The 12,242-nt window shown below is 40.7% G+C and overlaps 1 protein-coding gene across 1 annotated transcript in view; it reads right to left on the bottom strand.

Moving 5' to 3' along the window:
- The window catches only part of pkib (protein kinase (cAMP-dependent, catalytic) inhibitor beta), a 35,771-nt gene extending 27,597 nt beyond the window's left edge, over positions 1-8,174 (bottom strand). Inside the window, exon 1 of the mRNA XM_084080262.1 lies at positions 7,993-8,174. The gene's annotated coding sequence lies outside the window, so the exon portion shown is untranslated. The remainder of the gene's footprint in view (positions 1-7,992) is intronic.
- Between the last annotated feature and the right edge of the window lie 4,068 nt (positions 8,175-12,242).

The following is a 12,242-nucleotide window of genomic DNA, read 5'->3' as shown; positions in this document are numbered from 1 at the left end:
CCTCTGAAAAGCCAGCAATCTCTACAATAACCATATGACACGCACCCACTCACCTCTGCACCTACATGGCCCTTTTGCTCATGTAAAGTGCGATGGAAGCACTAACTGTACTGATATGACCCAATTATTGAAATTCCAAATACGGAATAGACTTCCATCATGCCACATTTAATGCTCGTCTTAGCCTCCTGGCAGTCTTAAGGTTTTCTTCAGAATAGGTCACTTCTTTAACCTTTTCTCTAAGCACCTTAACGTCTATAAGTATATCATGCACAGTATACATTGCTGCTATGCACAGGCACCTTCGTCATATTTTTTTATCTCAGGTACTAGTGTAAATATGTAGATAACTTGTTTGGCCTTTTTGTTGTTCTCTTGTTTGATCTCCTTCCCACTGGCTTTTAAAGCAATGGCTTATATTTCTTTGTGGCTTGTGGTTAATGCAGATATACTATCATTGTAAAATGTGTAGAACATTGGCATAGGCAATATGGCACATTAGGAGTTCATTATGCATTTAAAATATCGATGAAAATGTCCATCACAAGCTAGCATGGTGATGACCCCTGTCTGGAGGTCCCTGGCACAAAAGATTTTTGAGATAGGGGTCCGCAGCCAAATACATATCATTTTGGGGGTCCTTGACATGAAAAGGTTTGAGAACCACTGTCTGTATTATCTAGCTATATATTCTACAAGCCTCTGGTGTTCAGTGCGTTGAGCAATTGATCTGAACTTGCACAGGGGCATATGATCATTACCATGTGAAGACACTCAGGAACGCAATTTCTCTGTGTGACTGTGTGTGTTGTAACTGTCACAGCTAGGCAGACATATACATATATATATATATATATACATATATATATATATATATATATATATATATATATATATATATATATATATATATATATATATATATATATATATATATATATATATATATATATATATGCTACAAACTGACAGCAGACAGTCCCCACTGTATCCATTATCATTCTGATCCTCTGACTGTCTGCTGACATTTCTTGGAGTCACAATAGTAGCAGACAGAGATGAAAGCAGCATGGTCAAATGGCAGCGGGCCATAGGTCACGCGTTAAAGGCCACAAACACTCATTTGGTGACGGGTTTATGGGAGCCGGTCGATACAGAGCAATAATGACTGACCAGCGCCATTATCTCCAGCCTCCATGTGACAAGCAGTGAATCGTTGTGAATCCATGTGACCTGGATTCGCAGCACTGTTGACTGACATGCAGATAACCAGTGGTGGGAAAAGTACTCAAATGTTTTACTTAAGTAAAAGTGGCAATACTGCAACATAGAAACACTATGTTACAAGTCCGGTAATCAAAATGTACTTGAGTAAAAGTACAAAAGTATTGGTATCAAAATATACTACCAAAGTAGTACCAAAGTAAAAGTGTCCCGTTTCACAAGTTATCATATGTGTAAAATGTATAAAAATCATTTGAAAATAGATCTACAAGCTTGTAGATCAACTATTTTCAAATAGCCAACATTTAAAATAGGGCTGAAGTGGTTAATGTATGTTTTGTAATAATTCAGACAGTTCAGAAACCTGCCTACCAATGACATCATCGATGGGGATTCAAAATTATTGTAAACGATAGCTTTTCTCATCCTCTAAAGTTAGCATGCTGAAGTAGATGACTTTGCTCTGTGGAGGAAACTGATTGTGTCATTATAGTGAGGTTTCTGAACTGTCCACAGCCGGCCAATGAGACGCAGAGTGACTAGACAGAAATGGTGTCATCTTATAGAGAGCATTAGTGAGGACCAATTATATGCTTGTTTAAGGACATGTGACTGTGGAACTAGTCAGAGAAAGGACTGAGCAACCACCAGCCATAAGATGACTATCATTGCAATGGCTGACATCAGCTGGTGCGACATACAGTACAATACATGCATGTCCTTTCCTTCTTTACATAGCCTCGTCTCAGACCAGGAATTACAAGAGTGAGAATTAGGGGGAGGCAACAGTGAGTGGACACGTGACATCATCATGTCTTCAGAATAAAACGATGATGTCAGACAGAGCTCACATCAAACAAGGATGGATGATTCACTTAGCAGTGGCAAAACAGGGCTGTGGGTCACAGCTGGTGTTGATGCCAATATATGTATATAGCGCATGAACCCTCGAATGATCTGTATTCTGGGACGAACATTTGGCGAGAATAGCAGATCTACAAGCTAGCTCGTAGATCAGCTATTTTATAGGGAAATACGAACGGATCTACAGCAGTATTATATAGAGTCCTTGGGGACCCCGTCATCTACGTTCAAGGTGCTTTATTGTTACGTTTGGTGTACGGATACATCAGAGTTAAACAGATTTTTGTTTGGCTTCCTTTCTTCAGAAATTGTAGCAGCATAGGTAAACATAGTAATTCAAGAAAATAAAAAAAGTTGTAGTTTTAAAAGAAAGTACGGTTTAAGTGGTTATAAATGTTAAATATTAAATGATACGTCCCAACAAGGCTTTTTGTAAAAGTGTTTTGTCTAACAGTCCTCCCAAGCCAAGGCCAGAAAAGAATATTGTCGCTGTCGGGTGGAAACCTCATATGTCCAAAACCGTTACTTCTCAGGAAATGGGAGGAAAATGTTCAGGAGTAGTGAAAACAGCAGAGCTACAAGCTCACAACGCGTCGCATTGCGACGCGTTGTGAGCTTGTAGATATGCTGTTTTCACTACTTTTGCTTTACACTCGCAACAAAGTAGGTGATGAAAAAAAACTAAAACGTTGAAACATGGAGATACGAGGTGTCTGCCCAACAGCGATGATATATTACCAACTCTAGGCCTCGCTAATGTGATTTATACTGCAGCCTAAAAGGTGGAATTGTAAGATGAAGAGACACCAGGCTGATAAAGTGAATACTAGAAGAGTGATGTTGGCATTCTTTTTCCGTATTTGACGTTTGGTATCTTCAGTCTTCTTGATGTACTAATTAATTTGGTCGCCGCTCCTTTGGGGTGTTTTCTTGTCACTGTGCATTTGCACATACATTAAATTAGGAGCAGTGGGTGCCATTAATAATACAGCACCCAGGGAGCAGTTAGGGGTTTAAGTGTCTTGCTCAAGGACACTTTGACATAGATCGGGGCTATGGGGGGTGAAACAGGGACCTTCTATTTCCGACCTAGACGGCCTCTCTGCCCATTCGGATATTGCACAGTATTTCATGATTTTTCTATTGTTTTCTGAAATAGCAGATCTACAAGCTATTGTATGATTAACTCATTTTGCTTGGGGACCCCCTGGAACCCCCCTCAAGGACCACTGGCCCTGGGGGTCCCCGGACCCCACTTTGAGAACCACTCTGACTGAGTAGCAGTCAAATGAGGCGAGCGTCAATGAGAGATGGGTCACAAACCTCTCGTCAGAAAGCCTGTAGAGACAAACAGATGTCACGACTAGGCCTGTCACAATGATTACATATTCGCCTAATCACAATTGTTTGAGATAATCACAATCATTTTGCAATGCATAATGGTCAAAATCATTTTCATGTTGAAAGTTTTCACACGTTGCAAACTTTTTCCAAAAGTAGTGTTAAGATATCGGCCATTTCCACTATTCTTAAAATATTTTGAAAGTATACAATTACTAAAAATGTCAGTCATTATATATTTACGTTTCATTTGTCATATTTGCCCTGTGCATTTTTTGTTTACAAAGCCTAAAAGGCAAACATAATGTATTTTGTATTCATGCAGTATGTTACAATGTATGCAAAGGCCAAAAACACAATTATTTGTATGACAACCACAATTATTTGTATGACAGCTAATCGTCACCTAAAATGTCATGATCGTGACAGCCCTACGTTGCACCTTTCTAAATTTGGTACCAGGAGCCTTTTCTGCTCAGCAAACCATGGAGAGACAAGGTTGCTTCAAGGGCCGATGGAATGTGCACCATCTGTGAGCCATATCACTCTAGAATGCCAATGAAACACTGGCACATAAACAGCTCTTTTCCACCATGAAGGGTAACCTAGAACTTTCCATAACCTGAAACGTTCCAGAACCTTAATGTTTTTTTTATTCACGCTTATATTATAATCACAACCCTTCACCACTGAAGGGGGAGGTACGTCATTGCAAAGAAAAGAAAGAAATAGCCGATCTACAAGCTCACTACGTATCACGATGCTTCTTTTCAGCGCTGTGAGCTTGTAGATTGGCTATTTTGCCATTTTAGAAACAAGCATAAGTTCTGAGTTCCCTGAACTCAGGGTTATACCACCTCCTGAACAGGGCCCAAATTACTAATTAGATTCTGAGAACCTTATCTGAAAACCCAGCTGTAGTGTATCAAACAAATCCAGAACCTTATCTGAAACGCAGCTGTGGCAGCATAACCAATCCAGAACATTACTAAAACACAGCTGTGCGATGTGTGATGCAAGAGTGCGGTCTAGCCAATACCAACTGAGGACTCCTGAATCACTGCATTCCACACCCTCCTGTCTACAGTGTGTCCAAATGGACCCTTACTGCAGGTCTGTAACCCTGAGAGTGTACAAATTACGTGTCCATTTGGTTTCATTTGTACACTCTCAGAGTTAAACACTGAATACAGTGTAGATTGGGGCCCCAGAATAAAATAAAATAAAATAAAATAAAATAAAATAAAAGCCTGTGGCCTAATGGAACCACCGCAAGGAACCATGAGGGTACCTGGCCAATGGCCATCACACTCATGTCACCATGACTCAGCCATAACCATTTACTAATATAAGGAATTCCCAAAGAGGCTACACCCAAATATGGAGTCTGTTGTCTACAATGTGTCATGTCATCAGACACAAACAAATCACTCAGCTCCATATATGCCCATTAAAAAGGGGCCTTGTCCATATATGGCCATGTACTAATGATATCAGGGATCTCAATTTATGCCCATGAAAGGGACAAGAACTGACAGAGACAAAGATCTCCATATATGGCTATATCAGTCGGTTCGGCCGTGCAACGTAGCCGTGAGGGCCCCGAACTTCTAGTTAGCGTAATTGGTAAGACCTGCGAAGGGAGAAAGGAAGAGGACCAATTTATTTCCAATATGGCTGCTGTGCATAGAGCCTATTGACCGTAACGGGGGGCAGCAGGGGGTTGTAACTCTGAGAGAGAGAGAGAGTGTACAGATGGGAACGAAGCACTCTCCTCCTCTAATGCATGCCATGCCAGGCCCGGGATGATGAGAGGTCATTTGTGTCCAGAGTCTTTTACGGCAATTAAATTGTAACAGCTGAGAGGGCAATTGCCTCGTCACCCGTATGGGGGGGGGGGGTTGGGGGGACAGTAACACAATGCTGTTGATTCATCTTTGGGTGACCACGTTATGATGACAGGTCGGATTAAACACTTTATCAGTCAGAAATGTAAACAGCACGTGGTACAGTCAGACAGTAAGGCTCTATGTTATCATGGGCAGTGGTGGGAGCTCATACAGTATGTTGCAATGATCAATGCCAATGATCAATGCACTCCGCTACATTTCAGCTATTTATTTTAAGATTGAATGTCAATGCAGCAATGCATCAGCTGTCATCAACATGCACCCTACATGGACACATGGCAAGACTTGTCTATGGCAAACGTTGTCAACAAGTAAAGCTTGTTGAAAAAGGTTTTCACCGTTCAAAGTGTTTCAAAGTGTCCAAAAATAACTATATATAACTATAATAACACTCCACAATCATAATCCGTGGAAACCCTTTATCCACAGCCTGGGGTCCACAATCACAATCAGACCTCCAGCTCAGACGTTTGCTCATCTCTGCATGAAACTAGTTGTTGTGACACTGCATTCCTTCAAATCCTGTCATGCCCTTTATCCTTATCTAATCACTCATCGTGTACGTACAGGTGCATGACGGTTTTGACTCTTATCTTTCTTTTTCCATTGTTTCATTGGCATGCCTCATTGAAGATGTCTCATCAAGATTTCACCGTAATGGAAACCACAACTATCAAAGCTCCTTACCAAACCAGAAAATAGTTTGGTAAGGTAGAACTTGATCTCCTCCGTCCTGACCTCAAGCAACACTGTCCTCTGAAAAGCCAGCAATCTCTATTATAACCATATGACACGCACCCACTCACCTATGCACCTATATGGCCCTTTGCTCATGTAAAGTGAGATGGAAGCACTAACTGTACTGATATGACCAAATTATTGAAATTCCAACTATGGAATAGACTTTCACCATGCCATATTTAATGCCCGTCTTAGCCACCTGGCAGTCTTAAGGTTTCCTTCAGAATAGGTAACCTCTTTAACACCTGGCAGCCCCATGTTGGGCATGTCATTATAGGCTAAGTAAATAATTAGAACAATTTTGTTTTGAAAATACCGGATCTACAAGCTCTCAACATATCATGATGTAATGTGTTGTGAGCTTGTAGATTGGCTTTTTCTTTAAACACTTATATTTATTTGTGGCTCAGTGGTTAATGCGGAAATGCTGTCATTGTAAAATGAGTAGCACATTGGCATAGACAAGACACTATGGCAAATAAGGAGTTCATTATGTATTTCTGGTAAAATTATTGATCACTTATTTTGTATGTCTGTGGCAAAAAAAATATTGATGAAAATGTCCATCACAAGCTGGCATGGTGATGACCCCTGCAATGCATTGATATGACAAAGAAAATGTAGCCTTTTAAAATAAATAAAAGATAATAGGCAGGCATAGGCCTATTTCAGAAGTTCATAAGTTGGTGATGTATTGATTATTATATGGATAATAAGATCAATTGCTTTAAAACAATAATAAATGGCTAGCCCATGCATTTTGCCAGTTATGCCCCAAACCTAAAGAGAGATGACAGCTTATTATAGCAACCAAAGCCTCTTATCTAATATAACTAGTTGACAATGTTACTATTATGTATTAGGCTACTATATTATAACAGAGAGAGAGAGAGAGAGAGAAAGAAAGAAAGAAAGAAAGAAAGAAAGAAAGAAAGAAAGAAAGAAAGAAAGACACACACACACACACACACACACACACACACACACACACACACAGTGAGAGAGAGAGAGAGAAAGAGAGAGAGAGAGAGACAGTGAGGCAGACAGAGAGAGTGAGGCGGAGAGAGTGAAAGTGAGACGGAGAGAGTGAGGGAGAGATAGGCTGAGACAGACAGAGAGAGAGAGAGAGAGAGAGAGAGAGAGAGAGAGAGAGAGAGAGAGACGGAGAGAGTAAGTGAGACGGAGAGTGAGAGAGACAGAGAGAGCCAGAGAGAGAGAGAGAGATGCGATGTTGTTGATCATAATGTTTGTGTCCAATGTAGACACACAAAAACGTCACTAATTCTTCCCAATACGTCTACATAATTCATATTCTAAAATGTCAAATGAATAAATTCATTAGCTAGCGTAGGCCATCAGGCATGTAATAGCCTGCACCTGTTGAGTGAATAATAAGCGATGGAGAAGGGGGGGGGCATTACTCGCGCCGACGAGAGCAGATCTCCAAGCTGCTCTTGCCTGCAAGCGACACCTGTACCGCCGTAAAAAAGGAGTAATACATGATGTTTTAAACGGATTTATGGCATGTGCGCAATAGGCTCTATGCACAGCAGCAATATTATCACTTCCTTCACAGGTGTTTACCAATGATACTAATGAAGGCTCTGTTCCATTTAGTGTAGCACAGTGGTTTCCACGACCCCCATAACTCTGAGAGTGTACAAATGGAACCAAATGTTACACACCTGTAAGGGGCCTTTTGGAAGCCCATGAGGGTCCCTGGACCCTAACTGTAGACCCACTGGTGTAACAGAGTGTTTCCAGTGAGCCAACATGCACAATATCAGCACCCTGACTCTGTTTGACCAGAATGGAACAGCGCCTTCATTAGTATCATTGGTAACACCTGTGAATGTCTTCATAATATGGCTGCTGTGAATAGAGCCTATAACAATAAAGAAACGACACTCACCTAAATGCGTTGCGTGCGCCTCAAGGGGGACAAAAAAAAACAAAAGCCCGTTCCCAAAAGTTGTAACTATCCTCCGGTCACCATCTTCCCCCCTATTATTTTTTGCTTGTATTGGGACTCCTTTTTGCATGTATATAATGATAAACGGTGTTGTTAACTACGGCTGACATTCGTTAAATCTCCTCTAACATCGAGCAGGGAGCAGGAGGAGCGCCACGCAGGTTCATAATAGGCTACAAAGCTCTACAGGAGCGCAACTGGCTGAGAGGAGCAAACCATTATGCTGTTGCAGGGGGGGGGGGGGGGGGCGCCGTACCACGGAGCAAACGAAATTACTTGTTTTTTCTTCTCATTTTATCGGACATAAATCACGTAATTTGCTCAATTATTGCAGTCATAAAGTGCATTTTTTTTGCGTCGTGGGTCGTATACAGTGGTGGTGGAAGAAGTACTCAGATATTTATATTTTACTTTAAGTAAAAGTAGCAATACCACAATCTAAAACTACTCTGTTACAAAAAGGCCTGTGTAAAAAAAAATGTTACTAATTACAAAAGTATTGGCATCAAAATATACTTAAAGTACCTTAAAGTATTTGTTTTAAAATAGCAGATCTACAAGCTCGCAAGGCCTCAAATGAGCATGTCCATCGGCTATTTTCAGATCAGATCAGCCTATGTATAAAATAGGGCTAAAGTAGTTCATTCATGTTTTATAATATAATAATTTATATCTACAAAGTAACTAATAACTAAAGTTTTCAAATCATTTTAGTCGTGTAAAAGTACACTATTTGGATCTGAGATGGAGTACAAGTAAAAGTATTGAAAATTGAAATTAAAATACCTCAAAATTGTACTTAAGTACAGTACTCGAGTAAATGTACTTATGTTACTTTACACCACTGGTCGTATAAAAAGGATGGAGCGGGGACACCCCCCACCCAGGTGGTGTGATGGTATCGTCCCCGTATTGTCCAATCGCCCTGGGCTCCATCCTTCGCAGATGAGTGAGGCTGGGACCGAGGTTAGGGCTCCATAGACCTCTATGTTGGCTTTATTCTGTGAAGTGTGAAGGCTCTTATCTGTCAACAGCAGTGGTGGAAAAAGTACTCAAATGTTTTACATAAGTAAAAGTATCAATAGCACAATATAAAAATACTCTGTTACAAGTAAAGGCCTGTGTTCAAAATGTAACTTGAGTAAAAGTACTGGCATCAAAATATACTCAAAGTGCAAGAATGTCCCATTTCACAAGTGTTAAAGTAATAAAATGTATACAAATCTTTTAAAAATAGCAGATCTAAAAGCTCACAATGCATCGCATCTCGAGACATTGTGAGCTTGTAGATCGGCTATTTACAAATGGCCGAAATAGGGGGTTAATGTGTGTTTTGTAATGACTATAGTAACGAAAAAAAAGTTTTCAAATAATTGTAGAAAAGTACAATATGCCTTTGTAGTGGAGTAGAAGTAAAAGTATTGAAAATTGGAAGTACTCCAGTAATGTAAAAAATACCTCAAAATTTTACCTAGGTACAGTACTTGAGTACATGTACTTAGTTACTTTACACCACTGCTCAACAGGTTGTTTGGACCTTTTATAATCTGATATTTAAATTGATTCTTTCATTTCACAGTGAGCTACTGTACCTCAAACTCCCTCAAATCATGTTGCCAGGTTCAAAATGGAATTCCATATTTGGGCAAGACTGACGTCATATATGATGATGTCATGTCAATGATGAGGTGAGATTTCAGTCATCTTGACTTCAAAGCTGATTACACAGAGTGTGAGAGGCATTACTCAAAGAGAGTGGCTACCCCCCAGACTGAAAGGGATATATTTTTTATCATAGAAAGAAAGGCCCTGGACAAAATGTCAATAAGGTTTGGTGAAGTACAAGCAGAGGTGCACTCGATATTATGAGCTTATGTAGTGTGATTTATTTGTACTGTTGACGTCCTCCAATGAACACATTAAGTCAGTAGATGTATTGAAGTTGAATATGGTTGAGCTCTGAGCTGAAGCAGCTCTCACACACTGAAGATCACCTCCACCTCCTCCAGAACTTCACATCCATCAACAGCCATCAAGGACATGTCAAAGGTCAATGTCCATCAGACTTCATATGTGGGGATTGTGATGACAGCTGTGGCTCAGCTGGAGAAGAAGTAGTAGAAGTAAAAGTATTGAAAATTGGAAGTACTCCAGTAATGTAAAAAATCACACCCTGTGTGAAGGTAGCGGCGCCTTTGATACATTTTGTCATCGATATGTGTTTATAATGTGTTTATAGCCACCTGTCACGTGAAGCTTGACCAATCACGTTGTTGACGGGTCTGACCAATCAGAACGTTGACGGGTCTGACCAATCAGAACGTTGACGGGTCTGACCAATCAGAACGTTGACGGGTCTGACCAATCAGAACGTTGACGGACCTGACCAATCAGAACCTTGGCGAGCCTGACCAATCAGAACGTTGACGCAAAAGCCAGGTATAGAGGGCTAATATCCGCTCTATACCTAAAGGTATAGAGCGGCTAGCGCCGCTAAAAATACCTCAAAATGTTACCTAGGTACAGTACTTGAGTACATGTACTTAGTCATCAAGGACATGTCAAAGGTCAATGTCCATCAGACTTCATATGTGGGGACTGTGATGACAGCTGTGGCTCAGCTGGAAAAGACACTCAAGTCAAGAGATGGAGAAGCTGTGTGATGCTGAGCTGAGGAGGATCCAGTAATATGCAGTGGATGTAACTCTGGACCCTGATACAGCACAATGCAAACTCATCCTGTCTGAGGATGGAAAACAAGTGAGACACTTCCGGCGGGGCGCCGGAAGTGAGACTTACGGTGGGGGACATTCAGGACAAACACGTTGCATAGTGTTCTAACACTATAAACATCAGATCTCACCTGGAAATTAAAAAAAAAAAGCCCATAGGTGCGACTTTTTAACTGCGGCGGACCTGGGATGGAGTTATGACATTTTTCTACTGTACCACTCGTCTAGGATATCATAACATCATAAGAAAGGTAAGAAAAACGCCGGGAGAAATACTCCTTTAATATAGCATCAAAATCAATACAACCACTTTAACCCTATTTACATCGGCTATTTGAAAATAGCTCATCTACAAGCTCACTGTATCTTGAAAGGATTTAGCACATTTTGGAATATTCTTTTTAAAATATTCTAACAACACAAATCTTGCATGGGGGTCCCTGGCACAAAATATTTTGTGGGGGTCCGCTAGCTCTGGTCCACTCCCTCTATGGGGTCTGCAGTCAAATACATATACATATTCTGGGGGTCCTTGACAAGAGAAAATTGAGAATCTCTGCCTAGCAATGATTACTATCAGAATCTAAAGCTATTTAACACTGGCAGGCTTCGTTCACAGGTGTGAAATAGTTGCACCTGCTGCGATGCTGCAGGTCATAGCTGGGTGACAGATGGACCGGTTTGTGCTGGAAGCAGTCTGACCTTGTGAGTCCCCCCCCACACACACACACACATACGCGTATTTGTTTGGTTTGTATTACTATACTTGTGAGGACATTAACATTTTAGGACAGCAGTTTTATGAACGACATTCTCACAATTTCTCGCCATTTTTTAACCTGAAGCCGAAAAATAGCTGATCTACAAGCTCAGCGTGGCGCGTTGTGAGCTTGTAGATCGGCTATTTTTCGGTGCACGACACCAGTGTGTCAAGTATAAGTACAAATCAGGCAAATCAGACATTAGTCCTCACAAGTATACACACACACGCACGCACGCGCGCGCACACACACACACACACACACACACACACACACACACACACACACACACACACACACACAGACACACACACACACACACACACACACACACACACACACACAGCCTAGCCTGCACAGCGTCACCATCTGCTGCTGTTTCACTGATGCTGCAGCACCAGTGGTGTAAATTAAGTAAAGCACATTTACTCAAGTGCTGTACTTAAGTACAATTTTGTGGCACTTTTACCTTACTGGATTTTTTCCATTTTTTCGATACTTACTTCTACTTCTACTACACTACATCTCAGAGGCACATGTTGTTTTTATTCAACTACAATTATTTGAAAACTTAAGTTACAGGTTACTTTGCAGATTTAAATTATTAGACAAAACCCCTAGCTAAATATCTTCAGACATGTACATTTGGTTCTTTAAACACATTTGATGCCAGTATTTTTGTACTTTTACTCAAGTA

Source organism: Gymnoscopelus microlampas (genome assembly GCF_963454915.1).
Source record: "Gymnoscopelus microlampas genome assembly, chromosome: 15".
NCBI classification, from domain to species: Eukaryota; Metazoa; Chordata; class Actinopteri; order Myctophiformes; family Myctophidae; genus Gymnoscopelus; species Gymnoscopelus microlampas.
This window is presented reverse-complemented; position numbering and strand designations above follow the sequence as displayed.